This window comes from Sus scrofa, chromosome Y (genome assembly GCF_054392235.1).
Source record: "Sus scrofa isolate SSC_HxYL_T2T_F1_AM1 chromosome Y, Sscrofa_HxYL_maternal_Yorkshire_Landrace_v2.0, whole genome shotgun sequence".
Classification (NCBI taxonomy): Eukaryota; Metazoa; Chordata; class Mammalia; order Artiodactyla; family Suidae; genus Sus; species Sus scrofa.
This window is the reverse complement of record NC_139402.1, coordinates 42,690,633-42,709,906: the sequence shown is the minus strand read 5'-3', so window position 1 is coordinate 42,709,906 and position 19,274 is coordinate 42,690,633.

The following is a 19,274-nucleotide window of genomic DNA, read 5'->3' as shown; positions in this document are numbered from 1 at the left end:
AGAATACCTCAAGGGAGTTCCTCCATGTGAAGAAAGAATTGTGCTTCATGGCCATTTGAAACAAGACATCCTGGTGTACAAACAAGACATCCATGCCCCAATGCTCGCCCCCAAGCAGGAGGCCCTGGATGGAACCCCTGACGAAGACAGTCCCAATGGGGCCTTTTCAGCTCCACACTTCTGAATCCATATTTCCATAGCCTAAGCCACAGGGGAGCCCTCCAAACAGAGGCCATTTAACCGAGATGTAACCGGTCTCTTTCAGGTGCCTTTTCCACAGGGGGATAAGAACAAGCCCTCCCTCTCATGGAGTGCTTCCTGGGAGTGTGGTGCGTGGGGCGAGCGCCAGTGTGTTTGTTGTGTCTACAGTCATAAGGTAGGAAAGGTGGGTCGCTTGTCTGAACTTCCAGGAGCCCTGTGATGATGCCTGCAATTGGAGCGTATTGAAAGTTCCATCCTGGAAGGGAGTGGGCTCTGTCCCTGACACTCCTGAGGCTAGAGAATGGGGAGGTCTATTCCTTAGAGAGATGGATTTGGTTGACAGACATCTTGCCCTCTGGGCTATGATTGGCCAGCCCACTGGCCAAGGATGCTCAGAGCATTGTTTGGATGCCCAATCATTGAGACATGAAGAGTCATAGACTTGCTATTCTAAATCCCCATAGAACGAGTGCAGAGATCCACCCACGAGCAAATGAACAGTAACTCATGGAGCAGGTAGGGAATGCTGCCGAGAAGCCATTTCTTGGGAGAGCACTCATGTGAACGTTGTTACAAGTGTGCTGCTCTCTGAGTCCAATATGGGACCCTCCAGACCGAAGTACATATGAAGTGGTCAGCGTGTCCACAGGAAGGGCTGAATATGGGAAGTGTTGTGGAAGGCTGACCTAGTTGGGGTGTCTCCACACAGCACAGGAAGTCTTTCTGGACCACGGATTTTATATTTGATCAGACCTAGGATGACAGGGATAACTGGATGGGGGATCACTTGGACCATTCTCTTGGCTACTATATTTCCTCCATTATCACCACAGGTCAACTTGTAGCAGGAGGATTCCAGAGACATTGAAGGGGGGCCGAGGGGAGAGTGAGAGAGCTAGAGAGAAGGAGATGAAAAGAAGGAGAGAGAGAGGTACAGCAGCTGTGGATTCCAGCAAGCGTGAATGGCAGGATAATTGCTCCAAGAACATGTCTTGGTGTAAGGTGGATATCCCACAAATGGGATAAACCAGCACACTTGTACGAGAGTCTTCTCTCCTTCCTGGCCTGACTCCCAAAATGGGTCCATTACCATCCCTGCTCCATACTGGAAGACAGGTTTGAAAGCCTTGATATGGTACCTATATCTTCTCCAATGGCATGGGGTGGAAATCAGGTGAAAAGATATTCCATAGTTTCCTTCCGTGGAAAAGCCTCCTCCCATGGAAAGGGATGCTCGTGTGTTGTACTTCCTCCATCAGCCATTGTTTTCCTGTTCAGGCTCCTTGGGGAATGGGTCTTTTTCAATCCCATATGTTCTTTCCCCATGAGATTGCAGACTGTGTATTCCTGGGATGCAGTTCTGGAACCAGCGTGTTGAGCCTGACACACGTTCAGGGGAAGAGCCATCCTTCTGTAGACAGCAGGTGGGCACAGAGGAGGTGGAGTTGCCTTCCATCTGAGAAGGTCAGGCCCAATGGTTGCCATGGCAATGGCATGCTGCCCACCAAGCGTTGTGACACCACAGACCCTCTGTGAGAAGAGAGGCGAGTGATGGCCCAAAGTGGGAAGCTCTCACCGTCACCCCTCACTTGTTGTGCATCGTGCAGCCTGAGCTCATGATCTGGAGGTATGTTGATACGAAATTAAAGGAGGATCCATTGGATGTATTGGAGACTTGGATGATAAGTATTCTTTCCAGCATTCTTCTCATGGCCACCATTCTCATCAGGCTCCTGAGAAGATAAATATCCACGGCTCAGGCTTGCTTTTGGAGTATGATCCATCTGAAAGGGACCAGTGAGCTTATCACATCCAGTCTTTTCCAACAGGGGAAGAAAGACTCCTAAGTATGACCGGGTTGATACATCTCATTCCAGAGCTCAAACCATGACAATAGGCCCCTCTGCCTTCAACCAAGGACGAGGCCCTCAATATCAACCCTGAGGACATATTGGAATGTGGGGAAGGACAATTCCCTGCTTTGGGACATACACGTCAATAGATGAAAGCTCACACTAACTATCCACAGTAACAAATTTCCCGAGAACGAAGCTGGGATATGTCTGGTGGGTATTTCCCAGGTGGATAAGCATACGTCCTGTCTACTGGGGTGCTGGATGGAAGTGGGGAGACTAGTTGCACTGCTGGCTTGTTTGTGGGGAACACAATTGTCGGGAATTTCAGGAGTCTCTCTTGTTACCTCCGTGAGTCCTGTGATGAGGGCTCCATGGGCAGGGCTTGAGGTGTCGCTCTTGGACGAGAGGGGCCCCTGGCCTGCCAATTGAGGGTCTAGAGAAGGAGGAGAATTGTCCCAAATGGAGACTGGTTTTAGGGGACCGAATCCTTGAACTGTGTCGCATTGTCATTCAGACCCTGCTGAAGGGTGCTCAGACCCCTTCGTAGATGCCAATTCACTGAGACATGGAGAGTCCGAGACTACATTTCCTAAGTCCGCTTACAAAGACTCGAGGCATCCACCTCACCAGCCACTTCACAGACCTGATCCCACACGTGGGGTGTGCTGCAGAGAAGTGAATTCTCACTCGGACCCTTATGTGTAGGTGGTTGAAAAGATGTTGATCTGGGAGTCAAATCTGTGACCATGTAGAATGCACTACAAATGGGATGGTTATCGGTCAGTGTGAAGGGCTGACAATGGTAAGATAGGGGAACACTGTGTAAGGTGGAATGTCTCCATACAAACAGAGGAATAATTTCAGGAAAAATGCTTTTATATTTGATAGGATTTTGGAAGACTGTTGGAAAATCTTGGTTAAAGAATTTGACTGCTCTCCTGGCTGAGATATGCCAACCTGGAGCAGCACAGATCATCTTGGATGAAGAGGATTCGAGAGTATGTGAAGGAGGAAGAAGCCGACAGAGAGGAAGAGAGAGAGAGTGAGAGCGGGAGAGAGAGAGAGTGACAGATGACATTTGGATACAAGCCACATTCCAGCGCACAGTTTCATTCCCAAGCCCTTGTCTGTGTTTCCAGGGACTCTTAGACACAAAGGCTATATCAGGACTCTTGCATGAGATTTTCACTCTTTCTTGGCCTGTCTCTAGAAATATGTCGGCTGCAAGCAGTCCTCCCTGCTTGGCATTGATATCTTCTCAAATGAGGCGAGGGGCGTGTCAAGTTAAATGACACCGTATATGTTCCCTAAGGGGAAAAGACCCTTCCTATGGAAATAGCAGCTCATACGGTGTTCTTGCTCAGTCGTTCCTTGATTTCACTGTCCAGGGTCTTTAGTTTGGGTGTTTGGAATGACATCTTTTCTCTCCAAAAGAGATTCTGTCCTGTGTATTCGTGTGAGGCAGTGACTGAGGAAGGACTTGACCCTGACGTGCTCCACATGTTATCAGAGATCCATCATGATAGAGAAAATTGGGTTCCCCAGGGTGTGGAGTTGCCTTCCTTCTGCAAGGTGCAGTGCCAGCGGTGGCCATGGCACTGATATGATGCCCATGGAGCCTTGTGCCCAAACAACCTCTCTGTGAGAAAAGAGGTGTGAGATGGACCATATGTGGGACATTCTCCCACTCAAACATTGAGAGTTCAATGATGGACACCATGAGCTCTTGCTCTGGAGGTCTGTCGAAGTTGATGGAAAGGAGGATCCACCAGATGGGTGGTCCTCTTGGATGAACACGATTATCTCCATCTGTAGACTCCTAGCCACCACTCTCATCAGGCTCCCGAGCTCAATGTGGATTCTAGAGGCTTGGTGCTTGAACATGTGATATCTTCAGGGCATCAGTGGGCAGAATACCTCAAGGGAGTTCCTCCATGTGAAGAAAGAATTGTGCTTCATGGCCATTTGAAACAAGACATCCTGGTGTACAAACAAGACATCCATGCCCCAATGCTCGCCCCCAAGCAGGAGGCCCTGGATGGAACCCCTGACGAAGACAGTCCCAATGGGGCCTTTTCAGCTCCACACTTCTGAATCCATATTTCCATAGCCTAAGCCACAGGGGAGCCCTCCAAACAGAGGCCATTTAACCGAGATGTAACCGGTCTCTTTCAGGTGCCTTTTCCACAGGGGGATAAGAACAAGCCCTCCCTCTCATGGAGTGCTTCCTGGGAGTGTGGTGCGTGGGGCGAGCGCCAGTGTGTTTGTTGTGTCTACAGTCATAAGGTAGGAAAGGTGGGTCGCTTGTCTGAACTTCCAGGAGCCCTGTGATGATGCCTGCAATTGGAGCGTATTGAAAGTTCCATCCTGGAAGGGAGTGGGCTCTGTCCCTGACACTCCTGAGGCTAGAGAATGGGGAGGTCTATTCCTTAGAGAGATGGATTTGGTTGACAGACATCTTGCCCTCTGGGCTATGATTGGCCAGCCCACTGGCCAAGGATGCTCAGAGCATTGTTTGGATGCCCAATCATTGAGACATGAAGAGTCATAGACTTGCTATTCTAAATCCCCAAAGAACGAGTGCAGAGATCCACCCACGAGCAAATGAACAGTAACTCATGGAGCAGGTAGGGAATGCTGCAGAGAAGCCATTTCTTGGGAGAGCACTCATGTGAACGTTATTACAAGTGTGCTGCTCTCTGAGTCCAATATGGGACCCTCCAGACCGAAGTACATATGAAGTGGTCAGCGTGTCCACAGGAAGGGCTGAATATGGGAAGTGTTGTGGAAGGCTGACCTAGTTGGGGTGTCTCCACACAGCACAGGAAGTCTTTCTGGACCACGGATTTTATATTTGATCAGACCTAGGATGACAGGGATAACTGGATGGGGGATCACTTGGACCATTCTCTTGGCTACTATATTTCCTCCATTATCACCACAGGTCAACTTGTAGCAGGAGGATTCCAGAGACATTGAAGGGGGGCCGAGGGGAGAGTGAGAGAGCTAGAGAGAAGGAGATGAAAAGAAGGAGAGAGAGAGGTACAGCAGCTGTGGATTCCAGCAAGCGTGAATGGCAGGATAATTGCTCCAAGAACATGTCTTGGTGTAAGGTGGATATCCCACAAATGGGATAAACCAGCACACTTGTACGAGAGTCTTCTCTCCTTCCTGGCCTGACTCCCAAAATGGGTCCATTACACTCCCTGCTCCATACTGGAAGACAGGTTTGAAAGCCTTGATATGGTACCTATATCTTCTCCAATGGCATGGGGTGGAAATCAGGTGAAAAGATATTCCATAGTTTCCTTCCGTGGAAAAGCCTCCTCCCATGGAAAGGGATGCTCGTGTGTTGTTCTTCCTCCATCAGCCATTGTTTTCCTGTTCAGGCTCCTTGGGGAATGGGTCTTTTTCAATCCCATATGTTCTTTCCCCATGAGATTGCAGACTGTGTATTCCTGGGATGCAGTTCTGGAACCAGCGTGTTGAGCCTGACACACGTTCAGGGGAAGAGCCATCCTTCTGTAGACAGCAGGTGGGCACAGAGGAGGTGGAGTTGCCTTCCATCTGAGAAGGTCAGGCCCAATGGTTGCCATGGCAATGGCATGCTGCCCACCAAGCGTTGTGACACCACAGACCCTCTGTGAGAAGAGAGGCGAGTGATGGCCCAAAGTGGGAAGCTCTCACCGTCACCCCTCACTTGTTGTGCATCGTGCAGCCTGAGCTCATGATCTGGAGGTATGTTGATACGAAATTAAAGGAGGATCCATTGGATGTATTGGAGACTTGGATGATAAGTATTCTTTCCAGCATTCTTCTCATGGCCACCATTCTCATCAGGCTCCTGAGAAGATAAATATCCACGGCTCAGGCTTGCTTTTGGAGTATGATCCATCTGAAAGGGACCAGTGAGCTTATCACATCCAGTCTTTTCCAACAGGGGAAGAAAGACTCCTAAGTATGACCGGGTTGATACATCTCATTCCAGAGCTCAAACCATGACAATAGGCCCCTCTGCCTTCAACCAAGGACGAGGCCCTCAATATCAACCCTGAGGACATATTGGAATGTGGGGAAGGACAATTCCCTGCTTTGGGACATACACGTCATTAGATGAAAGCTCACACTAACTATCCACCGTAACAAATTTCCCGAGAACGAAGCTGGGATATGTCTGGTGGGTATTTCCCAGGTGGATAAGCATACGTCCTGTCTACTGGGGTGCTGGATGGAAGTGGGGAGACTAGTTTCACTGCTGGCTTGTTTGTGGGGAACACAATTGTCGGGAATTTCAGGAGTCTCTCTTGTTACCTCCGTGAGTCCTGTGATGAGGGCTCCATGGGCAGGGCTTGAGGTGTCGCTCTTGGACGAGAGGGGCCCCTGGCCTGCCAATTGAGGGTCTAGAGAAGGAGGAGAATTGTCCCAAATGGAGACTGGTTTTAGGGGACCGAATCCTTGAACTCTGTCGCATTGTCATTCAGACCCTGCTGAAGGGTGCTCAGACCCCTTCGTAGATGCCAATTCACTGAGACATGGAGAGTCCGAGACTACATTTCCTAAGTCCGCTTACAAAGACTCGAGGGATCCACCTCACCAGCCACTTCACAGACCTGATCCCACACGTGGGGTGTGCTGCAGAGAAGTGAATTCTCACTCGGACCCTTATGTGTAGGTGGTTGAAAAGATGTTGATCTGGGAGTCAAATCTGTGACCATGTAGAACGCAGTACAAATGGGATGGTTATCGGTCAGTGTGAAGGGCTGACAATGGTAAGATAGGGGAACACTGTGTAAGGTGGAATGTCTCCATACAAACAGAGGAATAATTTCAGGAAAAATGCTTTTATATTTGATAGGATTTTGGAAGACTGTTGGAAAATCTTGGTTAAAGAATTTGACTGCTCTCCTGGCTGAGATATGCCAATCTGGAGCAGCACAGATCACCTTGGATGAAGAGGATTCGAGAGTATGTGAAGGAGGAAGAAGCCGACAGAGAGGAAGAGAGAGAGAGAGAGAGCAGGAGAGAGAGAGAGTGACAGATGACATTTGGATACAAGCCACATTCCAGCGCACAGTTTCATTCCCAAGCCCTTGTCTGTGTTTCCAGGGACTCTTAGACACAAAGGCTATATCAGGACTCTTGCATGAGATTTTCACTCTTTCTTGGCCTGTCTCTAGAAATATGTTGGCTGCAAGCAGTCCTCCCTGCTTGGCATTGATATCTTCTCAAATGAGGCGAGGGGCGTGTCAAGTTAAATGACACCGTATATGTTCCCTAAGTGGAAAAGACCCTTCCTATGGAAATAGCAGCTCATACGGTGTTCTTGCTCAGTCGTTCCTTGATTTCACTGTCCAGGGTCTTTAGTTTGGGTGTTTGGAATGACATCTTTTCTCTCCAAAAGAGATTCTGTCCTGTGTATTCGTGTGAGGCAGTGACTGAGGAAGGACTTGACCCTGACGTGCTCCACATGTTATCAGAGATCCATCATGATAGAGAAAATTGGGTTCCCCAGGGTGTGGAGTTGCCTTCCTTCTGCAAGGTGCAGTGCCAGCGGTGGCCATGGCACTGATATGATGCCCATGGAGCCTTGTGCCCAAACAACCTCTCTGTGAGAAAAGAGGTGTGAGATGGACCATATGTGGGACATTCTCCCACTCAAACATTGAGAGTTCAATGATGGACACCATGAGCTCTTGCTCTGGAGGTCTGTCGAAGTTGATGGAAAGGAGGATCCACCAGATGGGTGGTCCTCTTGGATGAACACGATTATCTCCATCTGTAGACTCCTAGCCACCACTCTCATCAGGCTCCCGAGCTCAATGTGGATTCTAGAGGCTTGGTGCTTGAACATGTGATATCTTCAGGGCATCAGTGGGCAGAATACCTCAAGGGAGTTCCTCCATGTGAAGAAAGAATTGTGCTTCATGGCCATTTGAAACAAGACATCCTGGTGTACAAACAAGACATCCATGCCCCAATGCTCGCCCCCAAGCAGGAGGCCCTGGATGGAACCCCTGACGAAGACAGTCCCAATGGGGCCTTTTCAGCTCCACACTTCTGAATCCATATTTCCATAGCCTAAGCCACAGGGGAGCCCTCCAAACAGAGGCCATTTAACCGAGATGTAACCGGTCTCTTTCAGGTGCCTTTTCCACAGGGGGATAAGAACAAGCCCTCCCTCTCATGGAGTGCTTCCTGGGAGTGTGGTGCGTGGGGCGAGCGCCAGTGTGTTTGTTGTGTCTACAGTCATAAGGTAGGAAAGGTGGGTCGCTTGTCTGAACTTCCAGGAGCCCTGTGATGATGCCTGCAATTGGAGCGTATTGAAAGTTCCATCCTGGAAGGGAGTGGGCTCTGTCCCTGACACTCCTGAGGCTAGAGAATGGGGAGGTCTATTCCTTAGAGAGATGGATTTGGTTGACAGACATCTTGCCCTCTGGGCTATGATTGGCCAGCCCACTGGCCAAGGATGCTCAGAGCATTGTTTGGATGCCCAATCATTGAGACATGAAGAGTCATAGACTTGCTATTCTAAATCCCCAAAGAACGAGTGCAGAGATCCACCCACGAGCAAATGAACAGTAACTCATGGAGCAGGTAGGGAATGCTGCAGAGAAGCCATTTCTTGGGAGAGCACTCATGTGAACGTTATTACAAGTGTGCTGCTCTCTGAGTCCAATATGGGACCCTCCAGACCGAAGTACATATGAAGTGGTCAGCGTGTCCACAGGAAGGGCTGAATATGGGAAGTGTTGTGGAAGGCTGACCTAGTTGGGGTGTCTCCACACAGCACAGGAAGTCTTTCTGGACCACGGATTTTATATTTGATCAGACCTAGGATGACAGGGATAACTGGATGGGGGATCACTTGGACCATTCTCTTGGCTACTATATTTCCTCCATTATCACCACAGGTCAACTTGTAGCAGGAGGATTCCAGAGACATTGAAGGGGGGCCGAGGGGAGAGTGAGAGAGCTAGAGAGAAGGAGATGAAAAGAAGGAGAGAGAGAGGTACAGCAGCTGTGGATTCCAGCAAGCGTGAATGGCAGGATAATTGCTCCAAGAACATGTCTTGGTGTAAGGTGGATATCCCACAAATGGGATAAACCAGCACACTTGTACGAGAGTCTTCTCTCCTTCCTGGCCTGACTCCCAAAATGGGTCCATTACACTCCCTGCTCCATACTGGAAGACAGGTTTGAAAGCCTTGATATGGTACCTATATCTTCTCCAATGGCATGGGGTGGAAATCAGGTGAGAAGATATTCCATAGTTTCCTTCCGTGGAAAAGCCTCCTCCCATGGAAAGGGATGCTCGTGTGTTGTTCTTCCTCCATCAGCCATTGTTTTCCTGTTCAGGCTCCTTGGGGAATGGGTCTTTTTCAATCCCATATGTTCTTTCCCCATGAGATTGCAGACTGTGTATTCCTGGGATGCAGTTCTGGAACCAGCGTGTTGAGCCTGACACACGTTCAGGGGAAGAGCCATCCTTCTGTAGACAGCAGGTGGGCACAGAGGAGGTGGAGTTGCCTTCCATCTGAGAAGGTCAGGCCCAATGGTTGCCATGGCAATGGCATGCTGCCCACCAAGCGTTGTGACACCACAGACCCTCTGTGAGAAGAGAGGCGAGTGATGGCCCAAAGTGGGAAGCTCTCACCGTCACCCCTCACTTGTTGTGCATCGTGCAGCCTGAGCTCATGATCTGGAGGTATGTTGATACGAAATTAAAGGAGGATCCATTGGATGTATTGGAGACTTGGATGATAAGTATTCTTTCCAGCATTCTTCTCATGGCCACCATTCTCATCAGGCTCCTGAGAAGATAAATATCCACGGCTCAGGCTTGCTTTTGGAGTATGATCCATCTGAAAGGGACCAGTGAGCTTATCACATCCAGTCTTTTCCAACAGGGGAAGAAAGACTCCTAAGTATGACCGGGTTGATACATCTCATTCCAGAGCTCAAACCATGACAATAGGCCCCTCTGCCTTCAACCAAGGACGAGGCCCTCAATATCAACCCTGAGGACATATTGGAATGTGGGGAAGGACAATTCCCTGCTTTGGGACATACACGTCAATAGATGAAAGCTCACACTGACTATCCACAGTAACAAATTTCCCGAGAACGAAGCTGGGATATGTCTGGTGGGTATTTCCCAGGTGGATAAGCATACGTCCTGTCTACTGGGGTGCTGGATGGAAGTGGGGAGACTAGTTTCACTGCTGGCTTGTTTGTGGGGAACACAATTGTCGGGAATTTCAGGAGTCTCTCTTGTTACCTCCGTGAGTCCTGTGATGAGGGCTCCATGGGCAGGGCTTGAGGTGTCGCTCTTGGACGAGAGGGGCCCCTGGCCTGCCAATTGAGGGTCTAGAGAAGGAGGAGAATTGTCCCAAATGGAGACTGGTTTTAGGGGACCGAATCCTTGAACTGTGTCGCATTGTCATTCAGACCCTGCTGAAGGGTGCTCAGACCCCTTCGTAGATGCCAATTCACTGAGACATGGAGAGTCCGAGACTACATTTCCTAAGTCCGCTTACAAAGACTCGAGGCATCCACCTCACCAGCCACTTCACAGACCTGATCCCACACGTGGGGTGTGCTGCAGAGAAGTGAATTCTCACTCGGACCCTTATGTGTAGGTGGTTGAAAAGATGTTGATCTGGGAGTCAAATCTGTGACCATGTAGAACGCAGTACAAATGGGATGGTTATCGGTCATTGTGAAGGGCTGACAATGGTAAGATAGGGGAACACTGTGTAAGGTGGAATGTCTCCATACAAACAGAGGAATAATTTCAGGAAAAATGCTTTTATATTTGATAGGATTTAGGAAGACTGTTGGAAAATCTTGGTTAAAGAATTTGACTGCTCTCCTGGCTGAGATATGCCAATCTGGAGCAGCACAGATCACCTTGGATGAAGAGGATTCGAGAGTATGTGAAGGAGGAAGAAGCCGACAGAGAGGAAGAGAGAGAGAGAGAGAGCAGGAGAGAGAGAGAGTGACAGATGACATTTGGATACAAGCCACATTCCAGCGCACAGTTTCATTCCCAAGCCCTTGTCTGTGTTTCCAGGGACTCTTAGACACAAAGGCTATATCAGGACTCTTGCATGAGATTTTCACTCTTTCTTGGCCTGTCTCTAGAAATATGTTGGCTGCAAGCAGTCCTCCCTGCTTGGCATTGATATCTTCTCAAATGAGGCGAGGGGCGTGTCAAGTTAAATGACACCGTATATGTTCCCTAAGGGGAAAAGACCCTTCCTATTGAAATAGCAGCTCATACGGTGTTCTTGCTCAGTCGTTCCTTGATTTCACTGTCCAGGGTCTTTAGTTTGGGTGTTTGGAATGACATCTTTTCTCTCCAAAAGAGATTCTGTCCTGTGTATTCGTGTGAGGCAGTGACTGAGGAAGGACTTGACCCTGACGTGCTCCACATGTTATCAGAGATCCATCATGATAGAGAAAATTGGGTTCCCCAGGGTGTGGAGTTGCCTTCCTTCTGCAAGGTGCAGTGCCAGCGGTGGCCATGGCACTGATATGATGCCCATGGAGCCTTGTGCCCAAACAACCTCTCTGTGAGAAAAGAGGTGTGAGATGGACCATATGTGGGACATTCTCCCACTCAAACATTGAGAGTTCAATGATGGACACCATGAGCTCTTGCTCTGGAGGTCTGTCGAAGTTGATGGAAAGGAGGATCCACCAGATGGGTGGTCCTCTTGGATGAACACGATTATCTCCATCTGTAGACTCCTAGCCACCACTCTCATCAGGCTCCCGAGCTCAATGTGGATTCTAGAGGCTTGGTGCTTGAACATGTGATATCTTCAGGGCATCAGTGGGCAGAATACCTCAAGGGAGTTCCTCCATGTGAAGAAAGAATTGTGCTTCATGGCCATTTGAAACAAGACATCCTGGTGTACAAACAAGACATCCATGCCCCAATGCTCGCCCCCAAGCAGGAGGCCCTGGATGGAACCCCTGACGAAGACAGTCCCAATGGGGCCTTTTCAGCTCCACACTTCTGAATCCATATTTCCATAGCCTAAGCCACAGGGGAGCCCTCCAAACAGAGGCCATTTAACCGAGATGTAACCGGTCTCTTTCAGGTGCCTTTTCCACAGGGGGATAAGAACAAGCCCTCCCTCTCATGGAGTGCTTCCTGGGAGTGTGGTGCGTGGGGCGAGCGCCAGTGTGTTTGTTGTGTCTACAGTCATAAGGTAGGAAAGGTGGGTCGCTTGTCTGAACTTCCAGGAGCCCTGTGATGATGCCTGCAATTGGAGCGTATTGAAAGTTCCATCCTGGAAGGGAGTGGGCTCTGTCCCTGACACTCCTGAGGCTAGAGAATGGGGAGGTCTATTCCTTAGAGAGATGGATTTGGTTGACAGACATCTTGCCCTCTGGGCTATGATTGGCCAGCCCACTGGCCAAGGATGCTCAGAGCATTGTTTGGATGCCCAATCATTGAGACATGAAGAGTCATAGACTTGCTATTCTAAATCCCCATAGAACGAGTGCAGAGATCCACCCACGAGCAAATGAACAGTAACTCATGGAGCAGGTAGGGAATGCTGCAGAGAAGCCATTTCTTGGGAGAGCACTCATGTGAACGTTATTACAAGTGTGCTGCTCTCTGAGTCCAATATGGGACCCTCCAGACCGAAGTACATATGAAGTGGTCAGCGTGTCCACAGGAAGGGCTGAATATGGGAAGTGTTGTTGAAGGCTGACCTAGTTGGGGTGTCTCCACACAGCACAGGAAGTCTTTCTGGACCACGGATTTTATATTTGATCAGACCTAGGATGACAGGGATAACTGGATGGGGGATCACTTGGACCATTCTCTTGGATACTATATTTCCTCCATTATCACCACAGGTCAACTTGTAGCAGGAGGATTCCAGAGACATTGAAGGGGGGCCGAGGGGAGAGTGAGAGAGCTAGAGAGAAGGAGATGAAAAGAAGGAGAGAGAGAGGTACAGCAGCTGTGGATTCCAGCAAGCGTGAATGGCAGGATAATTGCTCCAAGAACATGTCTTGGTGTAAGGTGGATATCCCACAAATGGGATAAACCAGCACACTTGTACGAGAGTCTTCTCTCCTTCCTGGCCTGACTCCCAAAATGGGTCCATTACACTCCCTGCTCCATACTGGAAGACAGGTTTGAAAGCCTTGATATGGTACCTATATCTTCTCCAATGGCATGGGGTGGAAATCAGGTGAAAAGATATTCCATAGTTTCCTTCCGTGGAAAAGCCTCCTCCCATGGAAAGGGATGCTCGTGTGTTCTTCTTCCTCCATCAGCCATTGTTTTCCTGTTCAGGCTCCTTGGGGAATGGGTCTTTTTCAATCCCATATGTTCTTTCCCCATGAGATTGCAGACTGTGTATTCCTGGGATGCAGTTCTGGAACCAGCGTGTTGAGCCTGACACACGTTCAGGGGAAGAGCCATCCTTCTGTAGACAGCAGGTGGGCACAGAGGAGGTGGAGTTGCCTTCCATCTGAGAAGGTCAGGCCCAATGGTTGCCATGGCAATGGCATGCTGCCCACCAAGCGTTGTGACACCACAGACCCTCTGTGAGAAGAGAGGCGAGTGATGGCCCAAAGTGGGAAGCTCTCACCGTCACCCCTCACTTGTTGTGCATCGTGCAGCCTGAGCTCATGATCTGGAGGTATGTTGATACGAAATTAAAGGAGGATCCATTGGATGTATTGGAGACTTGGATGATAAGTATTCTTTCCAGCATTCTTCTCATGGCCACCATTCTCAGCAGGCTCCTGAGAAGATAAATATCCACGGCTCAGGCTTGCTTTTGGAGTATGATCCATCTGAAAGGGACCAGTGAGCTTATCACATCCAGTCTTTTCCAACAGGGGAAGAAAGACTCCTAAGTATGACCGGGTTGATACATCTCATTCCAGAGCTCAAACCATGACAATAGGCCCCTCTGCCTTCAACCAAGGACGAGGCCCTCAATATCAACCCTGAGGACATATTGGAATGTGGGGAAGGACAATTCCCTGCTTTGGGACATACACGTCATTAGATGAAAGCTCACACTAACTATCCACAGTAACAAATTTCCCGAGAACGAAGCTGGGATATGTCTGGTGGGTATTTCCCAGGTGGATAAGCATACGGCCTGTCTACTGGGGTGCTGGATGGAAGTGGGGAGACTAGTTGCACTGCTGGCTTGTTTGTGGGGAACACAATTGTCGGGAATTTCAGGAGTCTCTCTTGTTACCTCCGTGAGTCCTGTGATGAGGGCTCCATGGGCAGGTCTTGAGGTGTCGCTCTTGGACGAGAGGGGCCCCTGGCCTGCCAATTGAGGGTCTAGAGAAGGAGGAGAATTGTCCCAAATGGAGACTGGTTTTAGGGGACCGAATCCTTGAACTCTGTCGCATTGTCATTCAGACCCTGCTGAAGGGTGCTCAGACCCCTTCGTAGATGCCAATTCACTGAGACATGGAGAGTCCGAGACTACATTTCCTAAGTCCGCTTACAAAGACTCGAGGCATCCACCTCACCAGCCACTTCACAGACCTGATCCCACACGTGGGGTGTGCTGCAGAGAAGTGAATTCTCACTCGGACCCTTATGTGTAGGTGTTTGAAAAGATGTTGATCTGGGAGTCAAATCTGTGACCATGTAGAACGCACTACAAATGGGATGGTAATCGGTCAGTGTGAAGGGCTGACAATGGTAAGATAGGGGAACACTGTGTAAGGTGGAATGTCTCCATACAAACAGAGGAATAATTTCAGGAAAAATGCTTTTATATTTGATAGGATTTTGGAAGACTGTTGGAAAATCTTGGTTAAAGAATTTGACTGCTCTCCTGGCTGAGATATGCCAACCTGGAGCAGCACAGATCACCTTGGATGAAGAGGATTCGAGAGTATGTGAAGGAGGAAGAAGCCGACAGAGAGGAAGAGAGAGAGAGAGAGAGCGGGAGAGAGAGAGAGTGACAGATGACATTTGGATACAAGCCACATTCCAGCGCACAGTTTCATTCCCAAGCCCTTGTCTGTGTTTCCAGGGACTCTTAGACACAAAGGCTATATCAGGACTCTTGCATGAGATTTTCACTCTTTCTTGGCCTGTCTCTAGAAATATGTCGGCTGCAAGCAGTCCTCCCTGCTTGGCATTGATATCTTCTCAAATGAGGCGAGGGGCGTGTCAAGTTAAATGACACCGTATATGTTCCCTAAGGGGAAAAGACCCTTCCTATTGAAATAGCAGCTCATACGGTGTTCTTGCTCAGTCGTTCCTTGATTTCACTGTCCAGGGTCTTTAGTTTGGGTGTTTGGAATGACATCTTTTCTCTCCAAAAGAGATTCTGTCCTGTGTATTCGTGTGAGGCAGTGACTGAGGAAGGACTTGACCCTGACGTGCTCCACATGTTATCAGAGATCCATCATGATAGAGAAAATTGGGTTCCCCAGGGTGTGGAGTTGCCTTCCTTCTGCAAGGTGCAGTGCCAGCGGTGGCCATGGCACTGATATGATGCCCATGGTGCCTTGTGCCCAAACAACCTCTCTGTGAGAAAAGAGGTGTGAGATGGACCATATGTGGGACATTCTCCCACTCAAACATTGAGAGTTCAATGATGGACACCATGAGCTCTTGCTCTGGAGGTCTGTCGAAGTTGATGGAAAGGAGGATCCACCAGATGGGTGGTCCTCTTGGATGAACACGATTATCTCCATCTGTAGACTCCTAGCCACCACTCTCATCAGGCTCCCGAGCTCAATGTGGATTCTAGAGGCTTGGTGCTTGAACATGTGATATCTTCAGGGCATCAGTGGGCAGAATACCTCAAGGGAGTTCCTCCATGTGAAGAAAGAATTGTGCTTCATGGCCATTTGAAACAAGACATCCTGGTGTACAAACAAGACATCCATGCCCCAATGCTCGCCCCCAAGCAGGAGGCCCTGGATGGAACCCCTGACGAAGACAGTCCCAATGGGGCCTTTTCAGCTCCACACTTCTGAATCCATATTTCCATAGCCTAAGCCACAGGGGAGCCCTCCAAACAGAGGCCATTTAACCGAGATGTAACCGGTCTCTTTCAGGTGCCTTTTCCACAGGGGGATAAGAACAAGCCCTCCCTCTCATGGAGTGCTTCCTGGGAGTGTGGTGCGTGGGGCGAGCGCCAGTGTGTTTGTTGTGTCTACAGTCATAAGGTAGGAAAGGTGGGTCGCTTGTCTGAACTTCCAGGAGCCCTGTGATGATGCCTGCAATTGGAGCGTATTGAAAGTTCCATCCTGGAAGGGAGTGGGCTCTGTCCCTGACACTCCTGAGGCTAGAGAATGGGGAGGTCTATTCCTTAGAGAGATGGATTTGGTTGACAGACATCTTGCCCTCTGGGCTATGATTGGCCAGCCCACTGGCCAAGGATGCTCAGAGCATTGTTTGGATGCCCAATCATTGAGACATGAAGAGTCATAGACTTGCTATTCTAAATCCCCAAAGAACGAGTGCAGAGATCCACCCACGAGCAAATGAACAGTAACTCATGGAGCAGGTAGGGAATGCTGCAGAGAAGCCATTTCTTGGGAGAGCACTCATGTGAACGTTATTACAAGTGTGCTGCTCTCTGAGTCCAATATGGGACCCTCCAGACCGAAGTACATATGAAGTGGTCAGCGTGTCCACAGGAAGGGCTGAATATGGGAAGTGTTGTGGAAGGCTGACCTAGTTGGGGTGTCTGCACACAGCACAGGAAGTCTTTCTGGACCACGGATTTTATATTTGATCAGACCTAGGATGACAGGGATAAATGGATGGGGGATCACTTGGACCATTCTCTTGGCTACTATATTTCCTCCATTATCACCACAGGTCAACTTGTAGCAGGAGGATTCCAGAGACATTGAAGGGGGGCCGAGGGGAGAGTGAGAGAGCTAGAGAGAAGGAGATGAAAAGAAGGAGAGAGAGAGGTACAGCAGCTGTGGATTCCAGCAAGCGTGAATGGCAGGATAATTGCTCCAAGAACATGTCTTGGTGTAAGGTGGATATCCCACAAATGGGATAAACCAGCACACTTGTACGAGAGTCTTCTCTCCTTCCTGGCCTGACTCCCAAAATGGGTCCATTACACTCCCTGCTCCATACTGGAAGACAGGTTTGAAAGCCTTGATATGGTACCTATATCTTCTCCAATGGCATGGGGTGGAAATCAGGTGAAAAGATATTCCATAGTTTCCTTCCGTGGAAAAGCCTCCTCCCATGGAAAGGGATGCTCGTGTGTTCTTCTTCCTCCATCAGCCATTGTTTTCCTGTTCAGGCTCCTTGGGGAATGGGTCTTTTTCAATCCCATATGTTCTTTCCCCATGAGATTGCAGACTGTGTATTCCTGGGATGCAGTTCTGGAACCAGCGTGTTGAGCCTGACACACGTTCAGGGGAAGAGCCATCCTTCTGTAGACAGCAGGTGGGCACAGAGGAGGTGGAGTTGCCTTCCATCTGAGAAGGTCAGGCCCAATGGTTGCCATGGCAATGGCATGCTGCCCACCAAGCGTTGTGACACCACAGACCCTCTGTGAGAAGAGAGGCGAGTGATGGCCCAAAGTGGGAAGCTCTCACCGTCACCCCTCACTTGTTGTGCATCGTGCAGCCTGAGCTCATGATCTGGAGGTATGTTGATACGAAATTAAAGGAGGATCCATTGGATGTATTGGAGACTTGGATGATAAGTATTCTTTCCAGCATTCTTCTCATGGCCACCATTCTCAGCAGGCTCCTGAGAAGATAAATATCCACGGCTCAGGCTTGCTTTTGGAGTATGATCCATCTGAAAGGGACCAGTGAGCTTATCACATCCAGTCTTTTCCAACAGGGGAAGAAAGACTCCTAAGTATGACCGGGTTGATACATCTCATTCCAGAGCTCAAACCATGACAATAGGCCCCTCTGCCTTCAACCAAGGACGAGGCCCTCAATATCAACCCTGAGGACATATTGGAATGTGGGGAAGGACAATTCCCTGCTTTGGGACATACACGTCATTAGATGAAAGCTCACACTGACTATCCACCGTAACAAATTTCCCGAGAACGAAGCTGGGATATGTCTGGTGGGTATTTCCCAGGTGGATAAGCATACGTCCTGTCTACTGGGGTGCTGGATGGAAGTGGGGAGACTAGTTTCACTGCTGGCTTGTTTGTGGGGAACACAATTGTCGGGAATTTCAGGAGTCTCTCTTGTTACCTCCGTGAGTCCTGTGATGAGGGCTCCATGGGCAGGGCTTGAGGTGTCGCTCTTGGACGAGAGGGGCCCCTGGCCTGCCAATTGAGGGTCTAGAGAAGGAGGAGAATTGTCCCAAATGGAGACTGGTTTTAGGGGACCGAATCCTTGAACTGTGTCGCATTGTCATTCAGACCCTGCTGAAGGGTGCTCAGACCCCTTCGTAGATGCCAATTCACTGAGACATGGAGAGTCCGAGACTACATTTCCTAAGTCCGCTTACAAAGACTCGAGGGATCCACCTCACCAGCCACTTCACAGACCTGATCCCACACGTGGGGTGTGCTGCAGAGAAGTGAATTCTCACTCGGACCCTTATGTGTAGGTGGTTGAAAAGATGTTGATCTGGGAGTCAAATCTGTGACCATGTAGAACGCAGTACAAATGGGATGGTTATCGGTCAGTGTGAAGGGCTGACAATGGTAAGATAGGGGAACACTGTGTAAGGTGGAATGTCTCCATACAAACAGAGGAATAATTTCAGGAAATATGCTTTTATATTTGATAGGATTTTGGAAGACTGTTGGAAAATCTTGGTTAAAGAATTTGACTGCTCTCCTGGCTGAGATATGCCAACCTGGAGCAGCACAGATCACCTTGGATGAAGAGGATTCGAGAGTATGTGAAGGAGGAAGAAGCCGACAGAGAGGAAGAGAGAGAGAGAGAGAGCAGGAGAGAGAGAGAGTGACAGATGACATTTGGATACAAGCCACATTCCAGCGCACAGTTTCATTCCCAAGCCCTTGTCTGTGTTTCCAGGGACTCTTAGACACAAAGGCTATATCAGGACTCTTGCATGAGATTTTCACTCTTTCTTGGCCTGTCTCTAGAAATATGTTGGCTGCAAGCAGTCCTCCCTGCTTGGCATTGATATCTTCTCAAATGAGGCGAGGGGCGTGTCAAGTTAAATGACACCGTATATGTTCCCTAAGGGGAAAAGACCCTTCCTATTGAAATAGCAGCTCATAC